General features: G+C 46.4%; 3 long non-coding RNA genes across 3 annotated transcripts in view; all 3 read left to right on the forward strand.

The window, feature by feature from the left end:
* The window catches only part of LOC142410982 (uncharacterized), a 38,772-nt gene extending 34,547 nt beyond the window's left edge, over nt 1-4,225 (forward strand). Inside the window, exon 7 of the long non-coding RNA XR_012776075.1 lies at nt 3,544-4,225. This is a non-coding gene — a long non-coding RNA (uncharacterized LOC142410982). The remainder of the gene's footprint in view (nt 1-3,543) is intronic.
* An 800-nt stretch (nt 4,226-5,025) lies between these two features.
* LOC142410983 (uncharacterized) lies at nt 5,026-16,030 on the forward strand. Its single transcript, XR_012776076.1, has 8 exons — nt 5,026-5,341; nt 5,423-5,516; nt 10,032-10,130; nt 11,042-11,114; nt 11,691-11,784; nt 13,430-13,597; nt 14,350-14,491; nt 15,945-16,030. It is a non-coding gene; the product is annotated as an uncharacterized LOC142410983 (long non-coding RNA).
* A 4,058-nt stretch (nt 16,031-20,088) lies between these two features.
* LOC142411549 (uncharacterized) lies at nt 20,089-21,069 on the forward strand. Its single transcript, XR_012776208.1, has 3 exons — nt 20,089-20,247; nt 20,522-20,597; nt 20,992-21,069. It is a non-coding gene; the product is annotated as an uncharacterized LOC142411549 (long non-coding RNA).
* Nucleotides 21,070-27,131: the final 6,062 nt, after the last annotated feature.

The following is a 27,131-nucleotide window of genomic DNA, read 5'->3' on the forward strand; positions in this document are numbered from 1 at the left end:
AGGTACGAGGAAGCAGGGGAGCCTCTGACATTGTAACAGGAGCTGTCCCTTGCAGAGCTAGAGGCAGAATAGTCGTTATTAAAAGAAGGTGACTTGGCCTTCATAGAGACATTTGAGCTGCTCTGGTTTGCAGACCCCTGGGTCTTGAGTCCTGAACTCACGGTGGGGTTAGCTCAGTGCAACAGACTCTGAACGAGGGTTATGGCTGGGGAGCTCTGGCACTGCCAACGGGAAAAGATCATGCAAAATAAATAAAAGAGTCCCTTTGACAGGAATTGAGGAATACTTCTGACTGTACACAGATATCATCCAACTGCTTAATTTCAGGCCTATTGCACATGGCATACAGGCAGGAGAAAATAAGAAGGGAAGGCAACTGAAGGTAGCTCCTTCTACATTCAGCAAAGTGCAACCTGGGAAAGCTTTGGGCAGCCTATCCCCCATCTCTGTCTGCTTTTCATTATTATTTTTTATAGCCAGAAATAAGAACTTTATTGACTTTATTCATCTCCTGTCAGATGCCCAATCAACATCTGGCAATACAGCAATTCCCAGAAAGTGCTGACCTAGTGAGACCTAGTGGAGCAGGAGGTGCTGAGGAGGGTCTCCGTCCCCCCTCCCATCCCTGACTGCCCTTTTAACTTCCCAGCCAAAGTAGGATGTGTAGCTCCACCTCACCCTTGCTACCTGCCTGCATTTCAGAGGAGCGGGGTCATGGGAGCTCCTGTTGTTCGAAGGCACCTGAGAAAACATCTAGGGCATGGAGAATAGGGGCAGGGGGAGCTGAGCGGGAGACAGGGCATCCTGAAAACTGCTCCTGGATCCACAGAACTGATAGTGAGGAACTGCATCCTTTCCCAGGGCTGGGGTAGGCCACTGCATGGGGAAGAAATTTGACAAATGGATCAGAAAGGAGCTGTGGACCATGTGCAGTGCCTGGCCAGTGTAAGAGGGATGCATACAGCAGGGCAGAGGAGCTCAGCTCTCCCAGCTCTCCCTCCTCCCATATGCCTTTGTTTGGATTTGTGCAGGACTCATAACCTATGCATAAAAATGTAGGGACCCTTCCTGAAGGGTTTTTGATAGAGTTTCCTGCAGGTTAGAAGATTTTAAGACCTAGCAGAAGATTGAATAGAGAGGAACACATTTTTATTTACTTTGGTGCCTATTGGACTCAGAATAAAATTCAGGTGTTACAAGCCAGAGGCAAGTTCTCTTCTATTCGGAGATTAGCCCTTGTGCAGCTGCTCCAGCGGGTCCAGCAGGTTCCCCGTCAGATCCCTGGGCTCCCACAGCAGATCTCTTGAGCCCCTTTTCCCACATGGTCCCGCCCTGACTTCTCCCTCAGGTGTGGGTGGCTTGTTTGTGCTGAATTGTGGTACCTGCCTTTCCACATCTTGGGTTTTCTTTGCTCCCTATCTCCTAGATTCAAGCTCCAGCCAGTTGGTCAGGGCAGTTCCTCCCTCTTCTCTGCTAGAGTCTTCTCCCCACGTTTTGGTCTTTTTTTGCTGATGACCTCCATGGGAAGTTCCCTCCTGTTCCTGTGGCACTCTTGTCCCTCCGGTTGCTCTCCTCTCCCAGTCCAGCTGCTGCCCAGCTCTGCCACGTGCTCTTCTGCCCACACATCCTCCTTGGGCTCTGCGGCCCCTCTACAGGCTCTTCCACACCTCTACCCTGAGACAGCATCTAACCAAGGCCCCTTTGTTTCTTCAGCTGTTTTTGTCACCTAGTGCCTGAGGGGCCTTTGCACTTCAGTGCCCATGAAGAAAGCAGAGTGGGTTCCCCTTTCCTAGTGCCCAGAAGTGGAGTTTCTGGGGGAGAAACTAGCCAGGTACAGCTTTTTCCTCCCGGTGCCAGAGCCCAGCTGGGCCAACTGCCCTCCTGGCCTTGGCTATTCTCCTTGGAGTAGGAAACTGTGTCATGAAACAAGGACACAAACCCTTGTAGCCCTCAACAATATCAGGTGCCTGCAGCGTGGTCCCATCCTGGCCGTTTTTGGAGCATGCAGTCTTCTCAGACACCCTGTCAAGTCCCCAGAGCTGGGTATCTTTAGTTGTCCTCTGCCTAATCAGATGCCCACTCATGTGAGCAAATGCCACCAGTGGGAGCTGAAGCATCATAATCCAGCCCATAATGCTCCTTTAAAGATATTTCAGCAGCTCAGTTAAGTTTCCACTTGTGTGTTTTCTTTTTCCCCCCTTTGCTTTCATGGTCATTTAAAACAAATAAAGTGAGCAGAACACGGCAGCGTGATAACCACCATTTAATTCCCTTCCCACGGGTCTCCAGATTATTTGGTGATTCAGCGGCAGCAGGGGGAACATTTACGGAAAGGGAGGCGGGAGCTTCCCACAGGGACAACAGCTCACAAACCAGGGCCCCCGAGCATCTCAGAGGAAATACGTGCCTCGGGTTTTCCTTTTACATACCATGGATATGGTGAATGCAGCGCCAGAGTCCAGGCCTTGGAACAGAAGCGGCCACCCGCTCCCCCACTTTTGTGGCATCCCCGGTCTCATTGCATGTCTCACTGCCCTCGTTGTTCTCACATTGTGAAGTGTGGACCAAGACCAATGTTCAGGATACATTTCACGCTTCTGTGCAAACACAATATGAGATGAAGAATTCATACCCTTAGACAAGGAGACGAGAGTGTATTTTCTCATAATAAGGAAAAGCAGCCAGATCAGAGCCTGCCAATTTCTCTTCAAGGCTCCTGACTTCCCTAGGAAGTTCAAACAAGCCTATGCTTTTAAACAGACAGAGAGAAGTATATTATATTTAAAAGAAAAAAAAAAACCCACCACAAATCCTTTCGGATCTTTTTTGCATTATTCTCCCAACCTCTATCTTGGTAGGTGACTTTTCCAGCTCTCCTCCATTTGATCTGCTGGGACTGCAGTGGTGGCGAAGGAGAATACCATGTGTTTTATGTGTTTGCGAACAATTAATAGTGGTACTGTGTTTCACTGGAACAGCATGTAAAACGCACCCCAGGAGGGGAAAAAATTACTAACCAGACTGTTAAGCAGGCCAGAGCTTTTGCTGTCCTGTAGGAAAACATAATGTGGGGGTTTGCTTATTCATCATCAGCAGTAAATAATGGGCACTCACCTTGAGTTCTCCTTCAGCCACCTCTTCTTTTCCCCAGCCTCTGTGCTAGCAAAGAAAGGAAATATTTACTGTAGTTTGGATGACAAACTGTTTTTATAGCTGTTCAAATTTTAGCTTTTGTTTTCTCCCTAAAAAGCTCTGTTTTCGTAGCTTTGGCTTTGTCTTCCTCAGCGTCAAAAGCCTCTGCCTGGAGTGTGTTCTGCCAGTCTGACACTGAAAATTAGTCCTGAACCATTTGCCTGAACCTGTCAACCCCACATCATAGCCACACATTGTATATGCAGGTGGTTTGGCCTGGGAAGGACGCATAATGCACGTTAGTCATTTAATAGATTTATAATCTAATCTCTCAGAACAGCACTGTCAGCAGTTTTTCCTACCCCTTGTGCAGTACATCGAGATGTATTTCCATCCCTGTGCCCATGCCAGGAGGAGGTATTGGCTCACCCAGCACCAGGGTGGATGGCTCTGAATTCTCTTCAGCAAAGGCTACAGCGGTGTTGGCTCCCCCGTGCTGCCTCCACGGCGCCTCTGCCTGCCCTGGTGAGGCAGGACCCATGTCTTGAAGAGTGACTGTCTGTCCTGTGAACCCCTGGAGCCCACAGCCTCTTCACTGGGGTCCGCCAAGAGCGTCCGCCTGACAGCTCCAGCTGCACTGGGAGTCTCCAGCATGTGCCTCACTGTTGAAGGTTCACAACATCCCTTCCTTTCATCCAGACATCAAGACTTCCAGTCGATCTTGCTCAAGCTGAGTCTGAGCCTGGAGACACAGAGGCTTTTCCCCCCCAGCCATCTGCACTCGAGAGTCATCCTATCTTGTATAATTTTCCAGTGGGGAAGAGACAGGCTAGGCAGCATGAACTGGAGACTGCCATATGCCTTGGAAGTCCTGACAAGCCATGAGTGGCCAAGACCTGCCGAAGCACGTTGACCAGGAGAGCTGCAGACACTGGATTCCTAAACCTGTGCTTTACCTAACACCTTCATAAAGTTTCCTGAATTAAAATGATTCAGGAAACACATTTTCAGACTGTCAGTGAGATGCATTCATCACTCTCCTGAATATGCACCAGATTGTTAATGCTTCAGGCCAAATACCATGTCTTTTTTAATGCCTACAAAATGTAGTGCATGTTGCTGGCTTTATATTTATAATAATTATAAAAGTAACGGGAGTAGCTATGTTCTTATAGGCTAGAAATGGTCAGGCACAGACAAAAAAATGATTCATTGTTGCAATTAATGCTTAAGCTTGCACCTGTGATTAATTAGCCTGGCGATAGCGCTATGCAAAAGATCAGGGTGAGAATTAATAGGGAGACAAGTGCCGACTTTTAAGATGGTTAGACTACTATTTAGTGCTCCTTCCTTGGGCTGCCTCTGCCCGTTTAATTAAAGGCAATGGCACATGCTTGCTATGCACCGATAGACCCATAGGCAGGTGGTGCAGAATATTTATATAACAGTGTTCAGTAGAAAACTTGAAAATTAAATTCCCATCCAGGTCTCTAAATATAATTTTGAAATGTCAGAGATGCTAAGAAGAATGCTGGCACTGGATGAGATTGCTGTCAGGAAGAGGCAATAGTGTGCCAGATTTATACTGGTCTAAATACGCAGGTGACTTTTCAGCTTTTGTGTTGAAGCAAGTGTAAAATGCTCTGATGGACATACTTCATCTGGTGGGAGGCAGAGAAACCAACAGGAACACATACTACAGATTCGTACACCTGTAGGTGTCTATTGCTGATCCCTGTGGACAGCCATGCGCTCTGATTGAAGTTGTTTTAACTGTGATCCAGTGCTGCCGACGGGGTGGGTAAGCGCCAGGGTTTAGGTGTGATGGCTACAGGGGGCCAGGGCAGGAATTGCAGGGCTTTAAGCAGAACCCAGTATGTCGTTCCCCCATGATGATGTGTCCCTCCATCCACAGCCTGGCACACTGTGAATGACATCAACGTATGAATGTCACCTTGATGTTTCCTCCTCAGAGATACCACCAAGTATGAATGAGGAGGGAGAGGGCTACGGAGAAGAGAGCATTGATGGATGCAGCCTGATCAGATGCTAATGGAGAGAAGAAGGATGAGAGGTGTTCCACTGAGATCTGCCCAGGGAAAAGCTCTCTGTGGAAAGGGCTTTAGCACCTTTCCTGGAGCATCATTTCAGTGACAGGGTGGCAGTTTGCCTCTCTTAAATGACCTTTTGCTGACTTTCATCTCACAAGGTATTTCTCTCTTCTCCTCCCACCCTCCTTTTCCTCCAAGTGTACCCCTTGGTGAGGAACAGCTTTGCTCTTTTTTAATAGGTGACTTTGATGGGCGAGATGGAGCAGGGGCAAATCCCAAGAGCCTGCAAGTTCCCATGAAGCACAAACTACTCTGAAGCACCAACCTTTTAAGGTGAGCCCTGTTGGCAGTTTCCCCTCCAGGTTTTATCCATCACTCCTTCTGCTGGCTCATTATCTTTCCCTTCTGCATATTTGTGCCTCCCACCACCCCAATTCATTTCTCCCAGTTACAGCAGCTATTGACTGGGTTATATAGATGGGGTTTAACCAGTCCTCCCCCTGGCTGCTCCTGAATCGCTGACGAGGCCGATTTGTCAGTTCACACATCAATCTGAAAGCACATGCAAAGTTGTATCTTGGCTGACTTAATTGTTAGGAACTGCAACCCCAACGTCTTTGTAAATAAAATGGTTTAATCTCATGGGGCATGCCTGGTGGAGAGAGTCGAATAAATACATCAATATGTAAATAGATCCACAAGAGGAGGATGAACTGGGACTTTGCAAAACTGATAAAGCATCTTAGGAGACATGTTGTCACTACACTTCTTGCATATTCTGATGAAGCAGACAGTAATGCTGGATCTCAGCCCTGGGTTGCAGGAGAGGAAGGGAGGGAGGGAGAAATGTGGGCACAAGCGCACCGTGACTGAAATTCTTGTATGGATTGATTTGACTTAAATATATTCCGAGGCTGGTCTAATTGCTAGTTTAGTCTCGGGCTTTGATTTTCCTGTTGCATTCACATCTCTGCTGCCAAGTCTTTCCTGCATTTCAAGCAGCCTTATTGGGGGCAGCATCCAGACCAAACCGAACCTCTGTTAGACCAAAAGAGATGATACCTGTCCTTACTGAACCCTTCCACAAAGTGTTTGCAGCAAAGTGGGCATGAGTTAAAGGCAGTGAAGGTCAGAGTTTTGCTGCATGGGTGTTTTGCCTGTGTAACAGCATTGGAAAACAAAGCCCGAAGCTTTTGGGACACCATGTTTGTGATGGGCCTGTGCTGGTGTGACCCTCATCAGAGGTCTTCTTAGCGAACTGGGGGAGACCAGTTAAATGAAGCATGAACAGGAGAAGGTGCCGTGGCCAATTTGCTCACGCTGACACACATCCTGCAGGATCCTGCCTGCTGCAGGACTGTCTCTATAGGTGACAGCCCTTACTTTTTCCTGCTGTGTGTCATGTGCTGTGGTGCCTACCCATGGGAGATGCTGCTCTGTGGCAGCACCATTGCACTTCTGCTGCACAGGTGGAAATACTGAGATTCGGTTCACAAGCGGCAGCTCCGCCTGCTGTGTGTCAGGCAAGTGGAAGCCTGTCACCCACCTCGGGCACTTCAGCGCTTCTGTGCCAATTTCCAGGGAAAGGAGAGGAGGAGAAACCTCCCACCACATTGTCTGGGGCACTGCCTCCCTTTCTGCGGGCTGAGCTCCAGCCCTTGTTTTGCAGTGCGCCATGTGGAATTTTATCACCTTCAACAATGAAATCTGTCACCTTCAAGCTGCTTTATTGTAATCTGGGGACTTTTGCCCTGTCCACTGTAACCTGGTGCTGGGGTCCTGCCACATAGCGCTGCATTCCTCCCCGCGCCATTGCTAACATCTATCGATCAGGCTCCTCACTGCAACCAACGGTGTTAACTTTAGGGACCACGTTTGTACTTGTTTTCTCACCAGGATCAGATGGTTAATTGATCTTCCTTCTTTCTCTTTGCTTTCCTTCTGTCTCGTGTGCATCTCCATCTCCTTCTTCTGATGGCTGCTTCATCGCCCTTCCCAGCCCTGCTCCAATTTGGAGGATAAAGACATGCAGTATAGCCAGTATTCAGGAGGTGATCTTATATTTTAAAGAATGGGATGTACAAATACGTGTTTTAAATGACAATACCTTCATGTTGCGTCAGTAATAAAAATACACACATTTGAGTCAGTTTAACTGGCATATCTTCTCTTCGAGAAAGCAATTTAGTAATAAACTTGGGGAATGGTGTCTCTTCAGCAGCTTGGATGTCACAGCTCTTGAAGTGTGGCGTTGTGGGAGGCTTTTTTCTGGACAGTTTGGAAACCCTGGTGTGGCAGGATGAGATAAATTGACCTTATTAATTGGCTGTTATTATATGCTAGAATCAGAATACTTTTACTTGCTGCTTTTCTGTAGCTTCCATTGTAGATGTATTTTTGTTTCAGAGGATAAGTTGTTTTCATCTGAAATGCAGTTATGGACATTTGCATACACATTTGTATGGGCTAATTAAAAACTTACCATCAGAGCTACTTTTCTGCAACAATCACTATACAGCAAAATGTTTGTTACTTTTTGGAAATGTCTGTTTTGTTGCAGAAATCTGAACTTTTTGTAAAATCATTTGGTCAGATCTTTGGGGTTTAGATTTTCAATGAATAATCAATATTTGCAACAAAAGATTTAAACAAAAAAGGGTGTTTATTGAAGTTTTTCCGCAGGAAAAAATCTATAACATGTATTATTAAATATAAAGAGGCTTATGTCTTGAGTGTCATCGTGCCACAGCTTGTAATAGCCCTTCAGAAGCTTGAAGTGTTTTTTTTTCATTAAACAAAATGTTGCATTTCCCCTGCTGCATTCATTACAGGCAGCATATTGGAAGGTGCCTGTGCCCAGCAGTTCTGGCCTGGAGGGCTGCTCTCATCCATCTCCGTCAATGCTGTGAGTTATTTCATAAGCAATGGAAATATTTCTTTCAAAAGTGGATGCATAAGAGATGACAGCAACATCAGAGGTGTGAGGAACAGCGAAGGGGGAAGCACATTTTCTTGGCGGCGTTTTTATACATCTGCCTCCTGAGCATCTAAGCAGGGAGATGGCGACTTTGAGAGGGTCCCTTGTGATTAAGAGTGTAGTTCATGATGGGTGCAGCTCTTCCCCCAAGTCTCCCTTTAGCCAGTGGTCTTAACCCTGACCCGTGAGAAGTCCCCACCTTCTCTCAACTGCCTCTGTGCAGTTGCTTATGCACTTGGACATTTTAGGAAATGATAGAAGTCTCTAGGGCTGGGAATACAAGGATTTCCAGCACCACCAGCAAGGACCTGGGGGAAAAAACTCATTACTCTGTGTCCCTTCAGTTGTTGGATTTGCCGCAAGTGGGACTTGCAGGCCAGTGCTCCAAAGCATTGCTTTGGCAGCCAGGCAGACTTGGAATAAAGAAATGCTTCAGTCATGTTTTCATTCCCCATGGCCAAGTTCCAGTATCCAAAATGGAATTACCAGAAGAGAAATGCAGTTGAGTTTCACCTCTGCCGACCTTCAGCAGCTGCTGTTCCAGCCCTGGGTCCCTGAAGAGCTCTGGGGATGCACCTCTGTACTGATATGTCAGTCTGATATTCCTGCCTTAAGCCTGTCCAAAGCCGAGATGGCCAACTAACATATCCAACTGCAGAGATTTTGTGACAAGCCAATAGAAACCTTTCCTTCAGCACATACAAATATGTTTTGCAAGGCAAAAATAAGCAGTAATGCAAACATCATACTCTTTCTTTGTTTTTTTCCCTTGTCTTTTTTTCCCTTTGCTTCAGGAAAGCAGGAAGAGGTGAGAAAGGATTGACACTTTATCCCACCGAGGGCTTTTTCTAAGATGCCTGCTGGGAACACTCACTGCATGTTTCTCTTTAGGTAGTAGCTCTTTTGATTTTCTCACTGCCTTGCAAGTCACACTGAGGTGCCTGGAGAAGGATTTGCTGCTTGCTTATGAAATCCATTCTCCCTTGAGGATCTGCTCTTTCCATCTTGATAAACTTTTAATTCTTGCTTTCTAATAACATTGAGGGACTGTGTTTTATGCCTTTATGAGGGTTTTGTGATTGATGTTCATCTGTGCTTGCAGGAGACTGGTAACCTCATTTCATTTTTGACAGAACATCGGGACAAGTGCTCTGTATCCTTCTCCCTTCTTGGTCACATATAAATGAAAGAGAAAGTAAAGTGGATATAATCTGTCCAGATCTGTCAGTCTGGCTCACTTGTACTCCCTCACCATATTGCTAAACTTCTGACACTGTTTCTGTCCAGCTTGGCATATGGGCATGTGTTTAATGGACACAGTCAGCTTATTTTTGATATCGTTCTGTTATCTGGTATTCTTGGTTCTGTACACTAATGTCTGGGATATTTGGAAGTAGCTGCTGTAACTTGGTGTGGGAGTAGATTGCTTAAATATTACCTCACAGAGTCAATGTAAATTTATAGCAGATAAGACTTGGACCCCAAATGCCTTTTTTAACCTGTTACTGTCTTTTTCCCAATTCCATTCCCTCTGCTCTTTCTGATCTGTTTCCAGCAGTTCTGAGATGAACATGACTCCTGTTTTATGCTTAGACGGACCTAATCTGTGATACCTGAACAGTTTCTACATGGCCAGTAGAGAGATCTTGCACTTATGCACATGCATATATGCACACACACAGGTACCCAGCACTGGTGAAGGGTTTGTCAGGATAAGAAATCCTGGAGGAAGAATGCCCACAATTATGAATTCACAGAAAATACACAAAATACTATACCCAGATAGCCAGGTAATATCATCCACCAAACTGTGACACTGTTCTCATAGAGTAAATGTCATTTTCCTTTAAAAATCCATTTTCTTTCCTTAGGAGAAAGGACATTTAGAGCACCTGTACTGAAAGGGAGAAGGTGGAAGAGCCTGTGAGCGTACCCTGCTTCCTGTGCTGTTACACAGATTCTAAACACAGGTTTGGTTATTTCTTATATATATTTATTTTTCCTCTCTGCTTTTTTGCTTTGAAATATCTGCTTGCGCTCTCAATGAAGAACAGTTGAGAGATCAGGAAAATGGCTTAAGAATTCAGCGGGCTGTAAGCTATTTGGATTTAAAATAGTGCCTGGGAGAGAGCTTTTTACACTGCCTTGCTAAACAATCCTCCTTCTGTCACCGTCTGAGGTTGCCGTCCTTTGTTCGTCATGATGTCGCCTTCCCTCTAACTCTCCAGAGCCTTCAAGGAAAGGAAAAGAATGACAAACGAGGCTTCTTTTCTTTTTCTTTTTTAATCCCCCCAAGTCATTCCTCAAAAAACCCCCCACAACACTTACGGGCCATCTGCCTTTGTTTTAGTTGTGCTTCTTGGCTTTATTTCTTCATCATTTCCCCCTCCTTGCCCCTTTGCAGGGCACCGTTAAGCACTTGGGGAGACCTGCGCAGAGGCAGCTCAGCATCCCCTGTCTCAGCTACAGCACTTGTAGCATCAGAGCCTGCTGGCTTGACTACGGCCAGAGCCATCTCCGCTACCTACCGAGTCTTTTTTAATTCCCTCTCCCAGGGTCTGCAAAAGCAAAGCTGTGGCTGGTCTGCTGGGAGAGTGCGATTCTGGCAGCGAGGCAGAACAAGCTAGGCACCCCGTTGCTTGCCCCTGCTGCTCCCCAGCAAAGGCGGGCAGGTGGTGGGGGTGATTGCTGTCCTGCCGCATGGCGAGGCCTCCCGTGCCTCCCTTCGCGCCCGCTGCCGAGCAGGCAGGTGGCAGAGGGAGGGACCCATCACGCTCGGGTTCCCACTTACTCCCTCTGCAGATGCACAGGCAGGCGGGAGGGAGCGAGGGGTGTCCCATGGTACAGGCTGACGGCTCATTCTTTTGCCTTTGATTTGCAGCAAATCGAGGAGAGGGCTATGCTAAATGGATGGCTCTCCCAGATGGGCTCAGCGCCGCGCACACCGGGGGCAGGTAAGGCGGCTGAGGGGCCCTGACACCTTTTTGTCACAAACCCCGGATCCACAGGAGCTGTGAGCAGGACCCACGTGCCACCTTTAGCTGCAGCTCACTCTTTGCATCCTGCGAAGACAGTCTGCCTGCAGGTCATGCAGGCACAGCTTCTGGAGCGTTTCTAAAGCCATTTTTGTTCAGAAATTCCTGTTGTTGTTGTTTTTGCTGACCTAAGCAGGCTGTATCTTTTCCAAATGTTTCTGACGTTTCTCACGGAGTAATCTATTAATGTTGCAGACAAGGATTCTGCTGACTTCAGTTTGGCTTCTGTTTCCCATTGGACGGGCTCCTCTCTTTATGGGGGAATGCCTCAAGCCAAAAAGAGAGGAGAAAAAACCCAGCCCCTGAGCTAACTGAAAACAGGCCCAAAGGGAAGCACTTTCCAGCCACATTGCCTCTCACTGGTTGGCTTCTGTTCTGTGCTTGGGGACGTGCCAGACTTCACTGCCTCTGTGCTTTTGATTCCTGTTTACCCCCGGCAACATGATTGTCTATAATTATATATAATCTCCCCCTTGTTTACTCTTCTTCCTCCAGGTCTGAACGCAAGCTCAATGGCAACTCTCTGCTCGGTCTGCCAAGGCTCCAGCTCCAAACTGCTTCTCAGCATCCTCCACCTTCTTTTTCAAAAGTAACAAAGACATTTGATTTCCTCCCACCCCTTCTCCGCGCGCCCCTGCACTCTCCCCCTCCCCCTCGCTGGCGCTGGGATTATTTATACAGAATGTGGAAACAATTTGCAGGAAAGCGAACAATGTAACCCAGAGTGAGGGAAGGGAGACAAGTTTATTGTGCGCACTACAGCCCCAGAAGTGAAACGCTGCATTTTTGGGGGGAAGAGGGAGTGGACTGTTTTCCTTTCTTTCTGCTCCTCTCTTTCAGCGTCCTGCTGAACTGCTTTCCATCTTGCCAGAGTCGGGTCCAAACCAGAGCAACCAGATCTGACTGCATGTTTTGGAGGGAGTTCAGGTTGGATCCCTCCCTGCATCACAGCTTGATGAGGCAGTATCTGTGTACTTAATCCTCTCCGAGGTTTTGCTCTCGGATCATTTCTGCTCCTGGATTAGCATTAATGAAGAGCATGTGTGCTTGAGAGGTCCTGATCTAGGTCTGGAGAGTTGCAGCATTGCTAAAGGCACTGTTTTCTGCCTGGGTGTTATACATAGCTATTCCGAGGAACAGTTAGGCTGAAAGAGAAGATTCCTTGGGGGTGAACGAGACAGGAACGTTTTGCAAAGTCTAATTTCAGTCCTTCTCCCCTCACCCACTAAAGATGAGGTTTTCAGAACTTCCTAGCACCTTGCTAGCACCAATGTGAGTCTTTGTAAATCAAGCTGTTTGCTTTAGAGCCCACCGAAGAGCTGAGCTCTGCTGAAGCTTGGGAATGAAGCATTTGCAGTTCTCAGAGGTGCAGGGTGTAAGCCATGGGAAGCTGAACCAGCCTTTGATTCGGTACCATTGAGCAGGTCTGAGGTCTTCAAGATCTCCCTCTGCACTGGGCTCAGTTACCATGAAGTCCTCAAAAAGAAGTAGTCCAAGCCCACTCATCTTCTGGGGAAGGGATATTGGTGTTGCAGAGGCAAGGAAATGTTCTCCGCAGGTTGCACATCCAAGCAGAGTGGCTGCCTTGTCAAGCTCCTCCCTTCCCGGGAGCTTGCAGCCTCCTTTCTCAATAGCCTCAAGACTTGGGACGTGATCAGTGCAAGTTGTGCTGTGCTGGTAGGGCAGGGCCAGGAAGCTGCCAACTGGGACATCATGTTCCTGTCTAAACCAGGCAAATTTCTGGCCCTGAACTGGTGCAGCAGATAAACTGTGATCCGATGGTACAGAAGGGACAGTTAGAAGGAACCTGTAGTGGACTATTCCTCCCTGAGATCTTGTATCCTCTCTGCCTTCCAGTACTTACTCCTCAGTCTTTGTCCATACACACAGTGTGAACTTCCGGTGTATGTTTGTTCTGTGAAATGCCAGACCAGCTCTGCCACACAGAATGGCAAATGTCTCTGTGGACAGGCTCACCTTCCTAAAGCTAACGGCACAGCTCAGAGACCATCCCGAATGCTGCTGCTTCTCCCTTCCTTTAGCCAGTTCTTGGCCTGAATTAGCAACTCGAGGTGTAAAACGCAGCAAGGGCTGGAGCAAAGATACTTCAGTCACCTATGTTTTCTGATGTGATCTGGTAAGGGGCAGTTCACCTCCTCTCTTTGGGCTCTTCTGATTTTCATTAACACTCAGAAGGGCCAGGAGCAGCAACAATTTCTGTTTTCTCTTCCAAGCCAGGCGCCAGCACTGTGGACTGGAAGCCTGCAGCTGGGAGCAAAGAGTGACTGCCACAGTCTGCTGATCCCCGTTGGCTGAGGCACCCCCAGACATAGCAGTGCAGCCCCTTTCCACCAGCTGAGCCACACAGCAGCTGTGGCACAATGGAGTCGTGGGTCTCATAGGTATTCACTTCATCTACACCAGTGTCTGAGCACAGCGTGCTCCTCAACCTGTCTGCCTCCCGTCCATGCAGCTGCCTCTCACAGAACCTGTGGATGTCTGCAGCAGCCTGCCCAAGCATGTTGCACAGTGTGCTTAGCTGACTAGCAGCATACTGGGCTACGAAGAGTGTTTAAATGCATAAGACTCTGGAGAGCCCCCTCTGGTCCCTCCTGCAGCCACGCTTGCAGGCTCAGGCTGTAAGGACAGCAGCTCTGGTTTTGGGGTTAGTCTCTGGGCACCCCACTGAAGTCATTAGGGGCAGACAGACATTTCCAATCTCTTTCTGACTCCCAAGGGTCCCCTCTTACTCCTGGAAACATGCGGCCTTGAGTTAAACTACATGGAGAACTCTCGACTAAACAGCTCACAGCAGCAGTACAGGTTTGGGCAAAGTAGAGTCTTGTAGCCCTACCTATAGGAGACTTTAAAATGCAGACACCAGAGGGATCAGTGTAATTTCAGGGAAACAGTCATTGGAGTGCTTGTGTTTTTTCACTTCTGGTTCTAAACGTTCAAATTCTCATGAAAATATAAGAAAAACTCTCCTTGGAATGATTGTGCTGCTGAAACCATCGTTGGTTTTTTGGAATTTCCTCTTTCATCTTGTTCTTTTTTTTTAATTATTTTTAGGGCTATTTAGATGAGAACAGATTTGTATTCTTCTCTTCATGCTGCTTGCTTACCACCTGAAATCCGCATCTGCTCTTTGCAGTTCCCAACACAACTGCGAGGAATATCCTGAACAGAGCATTCTAACTTCAGGTGAAGAAAAGCAACAGAAGCAGATGGGCTTGTAAACAGCAGAGATCTGGCTCTCCCACAGAGGTCCTTGCGTAGTGGAAAGGAGCAGAATGGTTAGCAAACACTGAGCAACTTTCGTTTCCTGGGCTGAAATGTTATAATCTGGGGAGGGGAGGACAGCGTAAGAACAGCAACTATCATATTCTAGCACAGTCAGCTATTCCCAACAGAACCTGTTCATGTTAGAACTTGTAGCAAATTGGAGAATACGGGAAAGGGGGGTATGTTTTCCAACATCAGGGAATTTTTGGGTGATGAAAACAAGATTTCCAGCTGCCCTTTTCCGCTAGCATTTTAGTCTTGGTTTCTAAAGAAGTATCCTACTGTTTTTCTGACATTCCTCCCTCCCCTTGAATTAATTCTGAAACTGTCAGTCAATCAGAGTTGTGAGTAACTTCATTGATAACAAAATTCCCACAAGTTACCTGAAGGTTTCCAGCTGGATGGAGGAAAAAGAAACCCAAAGTAGAGTCCCCACTGGTGGAAGAAAACTCAGCCATGCACCCCTTCAGAGAAGCAGCAGCAGCCAGCTGGCCAGGCAGCACACGTGCTGCTCCAAACTAACACGCGCTGCCCTTTGTCCAGCCAAGCACATACAGGACATGGAAGTGAGCAGGAACGCTGTGGGGAAGGGCAGGGAGGAAGATGATCTGTGGGATCTCATTCCCTAATAATCTGGCTTGGGTACTTCGGCTTTTCAGGGACCCACTTGTTGCTGCACGTGTTCCATTAGCAGAGTGACGGTGAAGAGAACCAGGGTGCATCAGCCTCATGCGTGAAGTGTGGGTAGCCGGTCTGTCTATCATGCCGTGTCTGCTCCCGCAGGTGCACCAAGGGCACAGTCACAAGGGAGATGGGAAGAAAAGCCTAGTGCTGACATAACCTGTCAGGGCCTTCAGGCTGGGTGTTGACAAACCTCCAAGTCCATCTAGCTGTCCCCAAGAAGCAGTACGTGAACTGTTTCTCGAAGGGACATAGATCCCTGGCTATATAAATTCTGTTTTTTCTTGTCCTTTCCTTACCCTCTGTGTAATAGAGCCTAAAAGTGAAGCAAGCAGGCAGGTGTCTTCCCCCATTAGAGGGCTGGGGACTCCTCCTTACTTTTCTTTCATGCTTGGGCAGGACCCTTTTTCCTGCCATTTCTAGCCATCCTTTGCTTAGCAGTGAACCCAGGGGGACTTGGTTGCTTAGCTTCAGAGCCAGGAAATGAATGAAGAGGGACAGGAAAAGAAAGGAAACTGAATAAGGAGGCTCACTTCCATAGTTTATTGAGCCCAGAGAGATTTCTATATAAACCACATAGTATCAGGTGAAACAGAAATGTCAGATGATAACCAATGTGGAAGAATGGAGCAGTCCAAAGCTCCCACAGCCCAGTGAGTCCCCAGAAATGTTGGAGAGGCTTAAACAGCAATTTAATGTGTACCGGCTGGCAAAGAGCAGCCCCTGCACCTTGTTCCTGTCAAGAAGAGGTCCCAATTCATGTGATGTGTTTTCTTTCCTCAGACAGGGAGACTACTGCAGATCCTGTGGAGTGCAAGAGTCACGGAGAAAACAGACCTATGAAAGATGGTTCCAGGTTGGGATTTTAGAGAGGTTTGTGCTTGATCTAGGGTTGTAGAGTTGGTGTTTCTATTTTTCTTGGGGATTGGGAGGGGAGAGATTACTGAGTCCCTGAGTCTTAATGTAAAATGAGTAGAATCTGGAACAGATTCCCAAAAAGACATTTAGGGACAACTAAATGCACAAAGCGGCTTAAATATACATACCACCAGAGTTCATCCAGTCCCAGATAAAGCCTCTGAAATGGGCAGTACTTTATTAAAGTACATCTGTTTGGGGACTCAAAATACAAGAAAGAAATATCTGAGGAGGAAGAGATAACACTTTCTCCATTTCCTAGAAAGGAGGGGGAAAATGCCAAAAAGTTATTAATTTTTTTCCTGAGAATGTCTCAGCTGGACAAGAACTACTACAGGTTAAGACAATGCCCGTAACCTGACACTTGCAGAACAAGTGGGCTCACTTCATCCTGGCACAAGCAGTTCCGGCATTTCTAGGGAGATCTGTAATTCCAAGTAATAACCTCAGAGGTTAATTGAAGTCTGAAAATAAGTTTATTTGGTAGGTGGGCTAGAGGGGGTTTTAATTATATGTTTAGATCTGTGTTGCTTTAAGCATTAATTTTGCCTGGGAGAGGAAGCTGTAGTATCAGGAATGACACCTTCACACAGCTTAGATTTGGAGACGGAAAATCAGGGGAGACTGGCGAAAGCCTGTCGTCTGTTATGGCAGATGGAAATGAGCTCTGAATTAAAAGAGTCTCTTTTGTTTGTTTTGGGCCAAAAATAACTGGACTCTGCATAAGGCCTGATTTCCTGAGAACAGGTGCTCAGCAGTTTTTTGACAGTCAGGCTGTCAGAAGGAAGCTATCTGACATGCAGACTATCACGTCTGAATTTTATTTTGCCTTATTTCTCTTTTCTGCTTTGTGTGTCATATTCTCCTTGTAGCTTTCCAGAGCAGGGTTACTCTTCCACTTGTTCCCCTTTGCCTCCTGCTGAGTCAATTCTTTTATTTTCCACCATTATTTGTACTGTAGTCACTCCCAGAGTCTGGGAAATCTTCCTCAGAAGTCTCCTTGTCTCCTGAGCTTACCGCCAACCCTCCCACTAAAGCTTTTCATTCTTCCTTCTGTACAAGATTAAAAGGGCAGAAAAGTGTGCCATGACACCCATTCAGGTGTCATTACCCTGTAATTCTTTAAAAACTCTCTATGCATTTATAGTTGCTGAGAAGTGCTAGAGTGGGAAGCCTACAGACTAAATTGGTGTTAGCATGTGAAAGAGAAGCAAGTGCTGTGGCCTGGTATCAGGCACTGGGTTCTGGTTTTGGTTTGGACACTGACTCACTCGGCGAGCTCGGAGAAATAATTTCCTTTCTCTGTGCACCTGTTTCCACTCCCCACCTCTAATTGTCTCTCTGTTTAGACTAGGAGCTCTTCAGGACACAGCCCGTCTCTTGCTGCGTGTATGTACAACGCCTCAGCACAATGGAGCCTTGTCTTGGTTGGGGCCTTAGGTGTTCAAGTAATACAAACAAGAATAAAAGGTATGCCCAGACAGCAAGGCAAGCTTCCCAGACATGCTGCCCTGCAAGCATGTCTGAAACCCGATGTGCTGGGAGCTGTCTCTGTTCCCAGTCCTTGGCTTCTCTCAGCCGGCCAGCAAAGCATTAACCAGTTCCAATTACAATGGTGAGGTGAACTGGCACATTCCCAGTTCCACTGGGAACCAGTGTGAAATCACTAAATTCATTTTGCAAACTCAAGCAGTGCCTGATAGGAACCTCCATCCCGCACAGCTACCGACCTGCCTGGAGCTGCGCCACCTCCCTGCAGGTGAAAAGCTCCTTACGTCAGCCCTGAAGCTCAGAGCCATCTCATCCCACTCTCAGCCCACACTGCGCACGCTTGAGCCCGCTCCAATTTGCCAGCAGAGAAACGAGCAAAAACATTTTCTCCTTTCCTCCCTAGTCTGAGGAGCTGCATACATGTCTCTCTGGCTTTGCTTCTTGTCCGCTGGCTTTTGCATAGCCCCTTCCTCCAGTCGTTTGCTCGTTCCCTGCACTCCATCCCATCTTTTCCGTTCCTCCCTGGTTTGATACAGCATCTCGCCGGTCCTGCTTCACACTAAGAGAAGGGGTATTAGATGGATTCCCCATAGAGTATAAATTGAATGGAGAGAAGTGGCTGGTTTCCCAGCAATAATTTATCTGATTAAAAAAATACTTCCCAAACTCCCCCTCCTCCACTGGTCCTACACCCCCTCCAAAAAGAACATTGGCACTCAGGCTAGTGTTTGAACTGTATTATTCAAATTGCTGGAAGGGGGATTTAGATGGGAAAATAACTGTCAAAAGATGGCTCTCTGGGGATTTTCCCCAGAGCGTGAGCGCTGAGATTTGGAGCATGGGTTGTTGTATGGAGGAGGCAGAGAGAGTAAATAATTCTGAGTCAAGTACCTCCATGATTTCTAGCTTTGCCCTCATCTAACAAATATCTTACACAGATATGCACAGATGCACATGGACATGCTCACACACACGTGCCCCCGCACACACATTTCATAGAAGAAGCCATTAGCAGTAACTCCAAAGCACAGCAAGCTGTTCCTGCTGTTCCCTTTCTCCTCTCTTTTTTTTTGCCTTACTTCAGGGCTGATCCCAAATAAAAGAAGAAATCCACTTCACAAAATGCCTGTCTCCTTGTTTGTTACCTGTACAGGTTTTATTCCTTTCAAATCAGCGCTAGCCAAGGCTGGTAATTTTCTCCTCCTGCTGAAGCCAACTTTCCTTTACTCGCATGGACTGTTGTAATTGGGGAATGGAAAAGTCACCCTGGCACCCCTCTTCATGCAGCAATGCAGCGTAGGTGACCTGAACTGTGTATTTCTGGCCCATCTGTATTTCACTGTTGCCTTTTTCTTTGCGGGAGAGAGGCAGGTATTTTACATTTCATACTGCTCCCATAGTATGCAGTGATTTATAACAGGAGCTACCTTATTAATGTCAAGGGCAGAATTGCTACCGACGTTCAAGCTGCAAGAGCGTATGAAAATCATTTAGTTAGCTATGGCATGGTCCCAGCACTGAGGGCTGTTAGCTGATGTACGTTCCTCTCTGCTTGCAGCCTCCGCCAAGTCTGCTGCTGGTTTCTGGGCCAGTGGGTGAAACATGAACAGGCCCATTCTGAGCTGGAGCTTTTCAACCTCGGAGCAACCTTAAGCTAGTTGCCAGGGCTCAGGTTTCCTTGCTTTTTGACAGGAGTACTGTTCAGATGAAACCTCTCTCCGCTCCTTCTGGAGGTTTTACACTGCCACAAGTCTTCATTTTTTCCAGATGTTTTACCTAATAAATCAAGGAGTCTCATCAGAGGATTTGAATCCAAAAGCTGTTACCATGACTTCAAAGGCACAGGCTGAAAGGGAAAGAAGCAGTGCAGACATTTTATACTGCTCTGTAGTCACTGATCATGAAAATACACTCCAGTTCCAGGATTTTTTCCTGTGGATACCAAAACTCCACCATGATTAAGTAAAATGGTGCTGTGCTCCTTCAGCCAACCTTTGCTTAAAAGAATTGAGCTGCAGCACTCGCAGGCTGTACGGTTGGCAGTAATTGAGGATGGGGCTGGTCCTGAGAGGAGGTGAGCTCTGCCAACCCCCGTCCAAGATCAGGGACCATTAACTCAGGTTTGAACTTGCTCTGTTTTTACAGATCAATACGCGGCTGCATATTTTCTCTCACTGCTAGTTTAAGCTATTCTCACGTAAAGGATTCAGACGTCCCTTCATATTCTTCAGATATTTGGGAGAGAAGAAGATAAAGAGAGTTACAGGCTGCAAAATGTGATTTTGATTATTCATACTGGTTTGTTCCTTGATCAAGAATGTAACTTTTTTTTAAAATACAGTGAACCCTTTCTTTCTACGGTGTCTACATGGTGTCATTTTCTTTCACTGTTACATTTCTAAAGATAAATACTCTGGCATTTTGAGAAGCTGTTATGTATGTGTTTCTAATTACTTGATAGCACAGTGTACTGCAGGATAATGTAATGAAGAAAAGCAGCTGAAGAAAGAAAATATGTTCCTGCGGGTAGGTGACCTGAAGACCTACGAGATTGCATTTTGGTTCCTTGCTTTCCTGAAGAGTGCTGGCATGGCTCTGGCTGCACTAGGTGCTGCCCATCAGAGATGCCCAAGTTAGGCTGTGTTCTGCAGCAGCTTCTTCTGGCAGCAGTGCCAAGGTAAGCTGCTCTTCTTCAGCCCTTGCCTTGTCTTCCCTGTCTGTGCAGACAGCTGTGGGGCTGCATACTAAACAGTTTCCCAGCTAAATTTGTCTCACCACTCCACAAACAGTTGTATGAGCAGGATTGAGTGGATGGTGCCAGGTGAGGAACAGGCTGCTGGTGGCAGGAGGGAGAAGGTGGTGTGGCTGTGGGGGGTGCCTTCAACCATAAAGAGAGGTGTCCAGGTTGAGTGTTGAGTTTCAGGAGAGGATTTGGACTGTCTCCTTCACAGGGCTGCCCTGCGCAACCTCCCTGCAGAGCCATGAAGAGAGGAGGCTGTGACAACCTCCTGAAGGTACCTGCAGCAGGTGATTTGAGCAGAGACTTTGGCTTGTGCTGTCTGAGGATTCTGGTACATGAAAAAGTTGTCACTGGGGGGCTGTCAAGGGAGGGCTAAGCTAACCCTCTCTTACACTGGTTGCAGGTTAAAAGCATGTAGAGGGCTCTTACTGCAAAGCAGATGTGTGGTAAACTGCTTGTGGGCCAGATCTCTAAGGGAAGTGGAGACTATAGCACTTGGAGTGCTGTGAAAATACTGTGCAACCCCCAGTAAACACTGTAGTTATGTAAAACAGACTTGGGACGTGAATTTACTCCAGCTAGAGCATATTCTATGTGTCCCAGGCAGCAGGGAGCAAGAGGGCATTTGGTCCTGCAACGTGCTTAACCAGATCCTAACACATCATCATGGTTAGCCAACAGATTTTCATATAGGATGTTTCAGAGAAGGTGATGACCTGCTGCATTCTGGTGGAGGGTTGTCAGAGAGGGAAGAGCCAGGTATGTATCTCCTGTGTTGTAATGATATGTTCAGACTGAAAAATATCCTCATCTAAATATTAATGACAAAATAACAGTTACCATGATACAGTTTGTTCCTGCCACAGACTTCAGAAAAATTGCTGCTTATCTTCCCTCTTCCAAGATGCTGAAGCCCAGCACCCCAAATTGTTGTGGCTGCCTGGGATTGGTGACATCTAGAATGATATGTGTTGGATCATCAGAACAGAGTGGGAGCAGCACAGCTTGGTTTCAGGAGCCAAAAATAGGTACTGTAATTTCTGAGCTGAAGCCTCCCTTCTTTTTCCCCACCTAGCCCTGCCTATTTGGCACATGCACACATAATCGTAGTGTTCACATTGTACCAAAGAAAAACCACATTCCTAAAGCAAGCAGTGCGTTAAGTAGTGGACATGCTTTGGAAGCAGGGTATGCTATGACATGGATCCTAAATTAGTGAGTGTCAATGACAATGGTTTGCAGATTTTCTACGGGCAATGGGTGTAGAAAGGACTACAGCTCATCTGCTGCATTGCCATCTGGAAAAGCATCAGAGATGTTCGGAAACATGCCGTAAAATAGGGAGCTTGAATTCCTTTCACTGGACAGCTGCTCAAATACTTGTAATTGAATGATTGAGTGATGAATGTAGCACATTTGATTTTTCTCTGAATCTTTTCTCTCTTTTATTCTGTAGCTCTGTGAACCTCAGTCATGCTTTCACCTTTTTTTTAAGTCTACTCACTGGAGTAAGTATTCGTCTGCTTCTGCCAAACCCCAAAAGCTACATTTCATTAAAAAACCCTGATTATTCAGGAAGGGTGAAGTTTGATCCACACAGATAACACTCTTTGAAGATGTCTGCTCCTTTGGTAGTGACTGATTTAAATGGGTTCCATTTTAGTATGCCTGTTATGCTGTTCTCAAGGCCACACAAAGGAGGAGGAATTGTGTGAGGCCATATAAATCAGGGTTTGTTATAGGGATGTCAAACACAACTGCACCATGGGGTCTTAATAGTGAGCAGGCAAGTAGTCAAAAGCAAGTCAGAACCAACTAACAAAAGCCACAAAGCTAATCTGTCTGGTTCTTGATGCCTCCCCAAAGTGCAGTGTCTGCACACTCACATTCTGTTCTGGGAGAAACTTGGGGTATTAGACTGATCCATAGCACATTTTCAAAGTGCTCCAGTAATTGGATGAATAGGTTTGCTGGAACATCTTTGGTTCTCTATTTCTCCCATCAGGAAAGATCTGAAAATGAAGCTATGTGAGCACATCACTAGTCCAGGTCTCTTCCTACTTACTAACACCAAGCTCACTCCACTGAATTCATGCTCAGCTAAAGCAGTGGGGAAGACAAACAGGTCACTGGACACACAGTAAGGGACCTGTTGGATTAAACATCCATTGAATAGTTCATCAGTGCGTGGAGGAAGAAAACTCCCAGTCTTTGTGCATGCAAATAAGAGCTTCCTCCTTTTCCAGCAGCACTTTGTGGGCAGAGTGAAGGGCAGCCAAGAAAATTTAACCAGATTGAGAAGTATAAAAAACCTTTTAGTGCACACTTGAAGCGAAAGCTCTCAAGCAATGTTTCCTGTATGCTCGACCACAGAGATACTGCATGCACCAGACCCTTTCTCTAGAAATGTTCACTCTTGACATGGCTGCCACAGTGGGCCCCGTGTTGCATCTCATAGTCAGGTTCTTGCAGGTCCTGGTGACTTCTCCTTACGTGCGGATCATTTATGGTGTAGGTTCACTGCGAGTTAAATCCTGAGGCTCTGACTCCCCTGAGTTCCTGAGTGCTGGAATAAGAAGTGATTTGGGATCTCGGTGTGGAGCCTTTGGAGAAGGTGCCAATGCATGTGCTTTCTCCCTTCCTCAGTCCCATGGTATAGGAAGCCTTGAGCACATCAGGTTTTTGGAGGTTTCCTCTCACTCTTTCCATCACCTGCTCTTGTCTTTAAGACTCAAGGCTACATGATGGACCATGAGTCTGGAAGGCAGGTTTGTGGGCACCATCACACAGAGTGTATGATGGGGGACACGGTTTTCTCTCCCAGAATGATCATGCAATCTCTGCAGCTTTCCAAATACCCAATAGTCCAGAAGAGAAACTGAGCTCAAACCTCCTGAAAAGTAGTGTGCTTTCTAGCCAAAATGAAGCTGTTAGAGCTTTAATATGGGCTACAAGACTTCCTTTGTACAGAAGGAATTCAAGACAGTGGAAGGTTTCAGGGATTGAATGTAGCTTGTGAGCCAGGATCTTGGATGACAGACTGCACACGTGCACACGCATGTGCCTGCAAGCACGTACCATTGTGATTTCTGTATTAGTTTTTGTTATTTCTCAATATTCCCATTAATATTTAATGTATTTATCTTGGTTGCTGATAATCACAGCAGTGAAAGTGCTGACTCTGATGTCCATCTGGGACATGACATTGGCTTGGGACAACCCAACATTTTTGTGTGGGCCTGCAAAAAATGTTCTGCCCACTACCCTCCAACCCCAAGAACATTCCTGGCTTCTCTGATAACATCCTTAAGCACAGCACTGATATAAAGACTTTCATGTAGATGAGTAACCTGACACTTCCAAATATTATTTATTTTCCAGGACTTCTGGGTCACTAGAAGCTATTTGAGTTCTACCTGTTCCTATTAAGAAGGACTTCAGCTATCTCAGTTCTACACCTACAGTGTCCCTCCATTTCACAGATAATATTTTGGAAATAAACAAATTTGGCAAGACTAGCAAGCAGGGAATGAGAGTCCAGACCAGGACAGACTGGCATAACGGTGATGCCCTGGTAGCTTTTCAGCTGACAGTAAATGAAATGGGAAAGGAATAGTCCTGGTAGGGAGGGCAAGCTGGGTGAAATCCAGGAAGGGAACAACAGAGGGTGCTGCAGGTCACAGCTGAGCTTTGACAGCTGTGGAAAGGGTGGCACATGCTTCAGTTAAGGTGCAGAGATGCAGTTGTGATCCTCGGGGGTGTCGGATTGTGTTGCGATGGTGACCAAAATGATTGTGGGGGAGTGACAGGGCACGAAAGACTGAGGTGCAGCTGGAGGATTCCAGACACTAGCCAGTGGGGTTCATGTCTCCCTTTAAAATCAGGTCAAATAGAGTCCTGCTTCTCATCCTAAGCAAGAGGGCTGTGTTTAGGAAATCGCGGCTCTCAAACAGCCAGCTTGTCTGTGGGACCTGGGAGTGCTGTAGGGCACAGGAGAGGATGCAGTCAGACAGACTCAGTGTGCACACAGGTACCCTCCAGCTTGATGAACAAAGCTGGATTTTGCCTTTGTGAACATTTGCCAATTATAACACATCATGTGCGTCAATAGTGCCTCTAACTTGCCTTAATACCTTTTTATGAGAATAAAATTTGTTCTTATATGGTGCTTTTCATGCTTGAGGCAGTTCAAAGCGCTTCACTAAGCACAGTAATGAGTTAGATCTGGGGAGTGCAGTGATTGTGTAGGCAAATACAGGGACTATTATGTGCTTTGCAATAATTCACAGAGCCGCCTATGCTACAAACTGTTTTATTTATTGAATTGAGGAATTTTGGCTGGATCTCATGGTTGTCCTCTGGAAGATTTTAATGATCTTTAGCTTCCATATAGAAAGGCACCTCAAAGAAATTGGAGCCAAGAGACCTTGCTCAAGGAACAACACACGTAGCTGCGCAGCACCAAGGCAGCTGTGTCTTCTGGGGTGAGGGGCCAAAGATCAGCTGCAGCCCTTGAGCCTGAGATTTACCTTTCTCAAGCATATTACATCTCTGTGAATGCTCTCAGTGCCTTCAGGCTGACTCTGTTATTTGATGTCCTCTTTTACCTTACTTTTAGTTATAAAATAAAAGCTTTTTTGTGCAGGACCTTCCACCCCCTAGGTCCTGAAGCAGGATTACTGAGTTTAGCAGTGACACCGTGAAACATCACGGAAGTATTGCTGTTCTCCACAGGAATAAAGGGAGATTTAAGGCTAGATCCAAGCAGACGTCTGAAGTGAAATTTGTGCAGAATTTAGGCACTGTAGTCCAAAGTCATGATCCTGAAAAACCTGCGCTCAGCTTTCACTGCTACAGGAGCTGCCAGTGCCCTACAGACTCTTCATTTTCAGTGTTTAACTTCTTCCTGTGCCTTCTCAAAGGCACTTGAGGATATGTCTTGCCAGAGAGAGCCTTCCTGCTGACCTGCTGGCCAGACTGTGTCTGGGATTTCTCCCTAGAATATTTGGGTCAAAATGAACTGGTCTGGGGGAGGAGGGCAGTAGCTGCTTCCGCTGGCCTGCCCATCTGTGCTGGTGGATCTCCTGTGCATGGCTGCAAAACACCATGTGCAGCCCAGTCCTCAAAGTAAATTCATGTCTTTTTACCTTTTCTAGAAAAGGCCAAATGACCCCTAGTACATTGCCCAAAGTTTTGTGGGTATATACTCATGGTTGGGGTGCCCCTCCTACTATTATATAAGCCTTGATGGAAAATACACATTATCCACTTTGCTCTGCAGTGGTATTTCACCAAAAGGAGCCAGCTTTTTCCTCTTGCTGTATGATGATTCTATGATTACAGAAGCCTAATTAAGAGAGTGGAGTCAAACAGGAAGATGCTGCCCCTCTAGGTGTTGTCTGAGCATACACGTCTTCAGAGACTCATTACTTACACACCAACCTGGCCTGTGCAGCTTGACTCTTTTGGGCTGTTTAGTGTATTCAGCTTACTGAAGTGTTTGCCCTCATGGCAGAGGCTCCACCCTTTGGTGTCCCCTTTGCACACCACAGCAGTGGTAATTAGCAAAACAGTTAAAGAAGTTTCTTTGGCATTTGTGATGCCCCAGGAAGCATCCCATGTTCAAGGACAGCCTTGAAACTCCTCCTTAAGCTCCTATAAGGCCACTTATGCTCTGTGTCCTGAGAACAAGGAGAATTTGCATGACTTCTCAACATCTCCTGCCTGCCCAGTGATTTGTGTGTTAACTCTGAATAACAGTCATTACCTCTCTGAAGTTCAGAGCACCAGAGGGTTTCAGACTGCATTGCAAACAGGGCAACCCTACTGACAGGAATAGAGCTGGTCAATTTGGAGTGTAAACAGAGTGTGACTTATTATCAAATTCACTTCCTAGCAATCATAGCAGTAAGGATAGAAAGGTGTCACTTCAGGCTCCTCTGGAATGGGACAGGGGAGAGCAAAACTACACCCAGCTAAGACTAAGTAAAGACTAATACTATCTCTAATTGAAACCAGACAAAACATTCAAGTAGAGAGCCGACAAGTGCTTTACAGAAAGTGGAAAGCAAATGCTTTTTGTATAAGCATTAATCTTTATGCCTCACTAAGGTCATAAGCACTAGTGAGTGCAAGGAGAGAATTCAGCTCAGTCAGCACTGGTCTGTAAAGATCTATGTCCAGTTTTACACTTAATTCTGTTTATCTGGGGCTATGAATTAGCTCCTTCCAGTTTCCCTGTGAAGATCTGTATGTTAGGTCTACTGAACGCTCTTGCACATAAAGATCCGTCCTTGATTGCTTGGGCAGCTAAATTGGGTAGATGGTTCGCTACTCAGAGGTATCCTAACTTTGCATCCTTTTCTGCTGGGGCAGGAATACTGGGGATGACTTCAATCTTACTGTAATCGGTTGTACACATTGCTTCTCTAATTTCATGCCAAGGTATGGCATTTCCATTACAAAGGAGTTTTGTTGGTTGAGCTCCGCTGGTCTGGGTCTTTCAAAAGCTGATCAGAGCTTCTGGTCATGTGCTTCTACTCTTTTCCCTCAGAACAAAACATCATCTACACAGATCCTAGGCTATCAAAGCCCATGAAACAGTTCAAGTGCCAAATACAACCCAAACAGCAGCCTGAGAAAATTATGTCTCCCATAGGAGCTGTTGAATATGCACAAACGTATGGTCTGTTTTCCTAATGAAAACCTGTCAGAACCCTGCTGATGCCTCCAGCAGAGAAAAATATTTGGCATAGGCCATTTCCCCCAAAACTTTACTGTTTGCAGGAAATAGAAAATGTTCTTTTCCTACATATTTATTT

This window comes from Mycteria americana, chromosome 6, assembly GCF_035582795.1.
Source record: "Mycteria americana isolate JAX WOST 10 ecotype Jacksonville Zoo and Gardens chromosome 6, USCA_MyAme_1.0, whole genome shotgun sequence".
In the NCBI taxonomy this organism is placed as follows: Eukaryota; Metazoa; Chordata; class Aves; order Ciconiiformes; family Ciconiidae; genus Mycteria; species Mycteria americana.